Here is a 4,501-nt window from a genome sequence, read left to right on the forward strand (position 1 = left end):
GAGAGAGGCTGATGAGGCGTGGACGCCACCAGGGGCAACTGTGGGAGACTTAAATGCGGCGTAACTGTCAGCAGCCATCAGTCACCAATGAGACCCGGAGCGGCGCTGGTAAGTCAGTGGCTAAGTGCTAGATTGAGGCAGACAAGGAGGTTCCTGAAGCGCAGGAACCATGAGGAAGACCAGAGAGACCTGCCCAGAGCTGGCAGCTCTCGCAAGAGAGGCTGACACAGTGTGGGCGCTACCAGGGGCACCTGCTGGAGATTTAAATGTGACATAACCGTGAACAGCAATCAGTCGGCGGTGAGACCAGCAGCGGCACTGGTAAGTCAGCAGCTAAGCACTAGATTGAGTTGGACAGGGAGGTTCCCGAGGTGCAGGAGCCCCGAGGAAGAGCAGAGAGACCCGTCCAGAGCTGGCAGCTCTCGCAGAAGAGGCTGACACGCTGTGGGCATACCAGAGGCAACCATGGGAGATTTAAACGCGGTGTAACCATCAGCAGCCATCAGTTGGCAGCGAGGACAGCAGCAGCAAGGGTAAGTCAGCTGCTAAGTGCTAGACTGAGGTGGACAAGGAGGTTCCCGAAGGCCCAGGATCCCTGAGGAAGAGGAGCAGGAGGGGCCCAGAGCCAGCAGCTCTCACGAGAGGTTGATGGCGGCTAAGCGTTAGATTGAGTTGGACAGGGAAGTTCCCGAGGCCCAGGAACCCCAAGGAAGAGGAGAAAGACCCATCCAGAGCCTGCAGCTATCGTGAGGGAGGCTGTAGTGGCGTGGGCATTGGTAGGGGCAACTGCGGGAGATCTAACTGCGGCATAACCATCAGCACGAATCAGTCAGTGTTGAGGCTAGCAGTGGGAGGGCAAGTCGGAAGCCAAGCGCTAGATTGATGTGGACAGGGAGGTTCCCGAGGCCCAGGACTCTTGAGGAAGAGCAGAAAGACCCATCCAGAGCCGGCTGGTCTCCTGAGAGAGGCTGGCACGGCATGGGCGTTATCAGGGGCAAGGGTGGGATATTTAACCGAGGTGTAACCGTCAGCAGCCGTCAGGTGGTGATGAGCCCTGCAGCGGCGATGGTACGCCGGCGGCGAAGCGCTAGACCGAGACGGGCAGGGAGGTTCCCGAGGCGCAGGAGCCGGGAGGAAGAGCAGGGAGACCCGTCAGCTCTCGCGAGAGAGGCTGGCGCGGCGTGGGCGTTACCAGGGGCAACCGCGGGAGATCGAGCGGCGGTTAACTGTCAGCAGCCGTCAGTCGGAGGCGAGGCCGGCAGCGGCGACGGTAAGTGGCAGCTTAGCGCTAGGTTCAGTCAGAGGGGGAGGTTCCCGAGTCCCAGGAGCCCCGAGAAAGAGCAGATTGATCCGTCCGGAGCCGGCAGCTCTCTCGAGAGAGGCTGACGCGTCATGGGCGTTACCAGGGGCAACAGCTGAAGATTTAAACGCAGTTTAACCGTCACCAGCAATCAGTCGGCTGCGAGGCCCGCTGCAGCAACACTAAGTCGGCGGCTAAGCGCTAGACTGAGGCGGACAAGGAGATTCCCGACGCCTGGGAACCCTGAGGAAGAGCCGACCGACCATCCTGAGCCGACGGCTCTCGCAAGAGAGCCTGACGCGGCTTCGGCATCACCAGGGGCAACCGCAGGAGATTTAAAGGCAACGTAACCGTCAGCAGCCATCAGTCGGCATCGAGACCCGCAGCGACAACGGTAATTCGGCAGCGAAGCGCCAGATGGAGGCGGACAAGGAGGTTCCCGAAGCCCCGGAGCTCAGAGGAGGAGCGGAGAGACCCGCCCAGAGCTGGTAGCTCTCGCGAGAGTGTATGACGCGGCGTGGGCATTACCAGGGGCAACCGTGGGAGATTTAAATGCGGCATAACCGACACCCGCAGCAGTAACGGTAAGTCGGCAGCTGTCGTGGTTTAAGCCCAGCCAGCAGCTAAGCACCACGCAGCCGCTCGCTCACTCCCCCCCCATCCAGTGGGACGGGGGAGAAAATCAGGAAAAGAAGTAAAACTCCTGGGTTGAGATAAGAACGGTTTAATAGAACAGAAAAGAAGAGACTAATAATGATAACACTAATAAAATGACAACAGTAGTAATAAAAGGATTGAAATGTACAAATGATGCGCAGGGCAATTGCTCACCACCTGCCGACCGACACCCAGCCAGTCCCCGAGCGGTGAATCCCTGCCCCCACTTCCCAGTTCCTAAACTAGATGGGACGTCACATGGTATGGAATACACTGTTGGCCAGTTTGGGTCAGGTGCCCTGGCTGGGCATGAGAAGCTGAAAAATCCTTGACTTAGTCTAAACACTACTGAGCAACAACTGAAAACATCAGTGTTATCAACATTCTTCTCATACTGAACTCAAAACATAGCACTGTACCAGCTACTAGGAAGACAGTTAACTCTATCCCAGCTGAAACCAGGACACTATCCACCCCTTATTCTATACCATTGATGTCATACTCAGTTCCCATGCCTTCAGTTACATCCTGGCCAATCATCATTACCTTTTCCATTCCTTTGAGACACATAAACAATGATACATGTGTATATGTATACACACACAGAGATATCATTCCTTTAGTTTATGGGTCGTGTTCATAAAATGTTTGTTGAGTTCATTTAGTTCCCGACTCTGGGCTCCATCTGTCATACCAGTCTTTCTGGGCAGGAGGGATGGTGCAAAGTCCTCTCAGTCGGTAGAGCAGGATTGGGCTTCAGTGCGGTGTGACGAGCAGGTGACATTGGACGCAGCAGGAGGATGGTGTGCACCGTTGGATTGTTGCATGCTGGAGTCAGTTCTGGTTCCATCACTGCTGCGCTTCGCTCAGTTTTATTACAGTTCATTCTTGCTTGGTCTAAGTGATTCTTACTGTAGTACTATGGATATAGCATATAACAATTACAGTAATGATAACATACAGTAGCAGTGTTATATAGCAACTAATTCATACAGTTTAATTCTGGCTATTCTCACCTAAAATCAAATCCCCTTGAGACACACATCAGACTTCCCCATCTTTTCACATCACCCACCAAGCACACCTAGGTCCTTGAGCAAAAGCAATCGCATGAATGGGTTTACCTTTGCCTGAGGCAGGAGTAACCCCAACTGTCTTCCCTAACATTTTTTATGTGCACTACAGGGACTTTATCCCCTTCTACAGTACGTAAAAGTTCTGACTGGGCAGGGCCACTCCGATTGGCAGATCCTCTGGTGTTGACTAACCAAGTGGCTTTTGCTAAATGTGTATCCTAATATTTGAAGGTTCCACCCCCCGTTGCTCTCAATGTAGTCTTTAACAGTCCATTGTATTGTTCAATTTTCCCAGAGGCTGGTGCATGATAGGGGATATGATACACCCACTCAATGCCATGGTCTTTGGCCCAGGTGTCTATGAGGTTGTTTCGGAAATGAGTCCCGTTGTCTGACTCAGTTCTTTCTGGGGTGCCATGTCACCACAAGACCTGTTTTTCAAGACCCAGGATAGCGTTCTGGGCAGTGGCATGGGGCACAGAATATGTTTCCAGCCATCCAGTGGTTGCTTCCACCATTGTAAGCACATGGCACTTGCCTTGGTGAGTTTGTGGGAGTGTGATATAGTCAATCTGCCAGGCTTCCCCATACTTATATTTCAGCCATTGCCCTCCATACCACAGGGGCGGCTTGCTTAATTGCAGCACATATTTCACATTCATGAATAACCTGTGTGATAGTGTCCATGGTCAAGTCCACCCCTCGATCACGAACCCATCTATATGTTGCAACTCTTCCCTGATGGCCTGAGGTATCATGGGCCCACCGAGCCATAAATAGCTCACCCTTATGTTGCCAGTCCAGGTCCACCTGGGCCACTTCAATCTTGGCAGCCTGATCCACCTGTTGATTATTTTGATGTTCTTCAGTGGCCCAACCCTTGGGTTCATGGGCATCTACATGATGTACTTTTACGACCAGATTCTCTAGCTGGGGATGCAATATCTTGCCATAGTGCAGCAGCCCAAATGGGTTTACCTCTGCGCTGCCAGTTGCTCTGCTTCCATTGCTGTAACCGCCCCCGCAGGGCATTTGCCCCCATCCATGAATCGATATAGAGATAGAGCACTGGCCACTTTTCTCTTTCAGCAAAATCTAACACTAGGTGGATGGCTTTCACCTCTCCAAACTGACTCGATTCACCTTCTCCTTCAGCAGTTTCTGTGATTTGTTGTATAGGACTCCATACAGCAGCCTTCCACCTCTGACTCCTTCCCACAATGCGACAGGATCTGTCAGTGAACAGGGCATATTGCCTCTCATTTTCTGTCAGTTTATATTGTACAGTGGGGCTTCTTCAGCACGTGTCACCTCCTTCTCTGGTGACATTCCAAAATCTTTGCCTTCTGGCCAGTCTGTGATCACTTCTAAAATTCCTGGGCGACTGGGGTTTCCTATGCGAGCCCATTGTGTGATCAGTGCGACCCACTTACTCCACGTGGCATCGGTTGCATGATGTGTAGAGGAG

The sequence above is a fragment of the Haliaeetus leucocephalus genome, unplaced genomic scaffold (assembly GCF_000737465.1).
Source record: "Haliaeetus leucocephalus isolate CR32 unplaced genomic scaffold, Haliaeetus_leucocephalus-4.0 Scaffold1007, whole genome shotgun sequence".
Classification (NCBI taxonomy): domain Eukaryota; kingdom Metazoa; phylum Chordata; class Aves; order Accipitriformes; family Accipitridae; genus Haliaeetus; species Haliaeetus leucocephalus.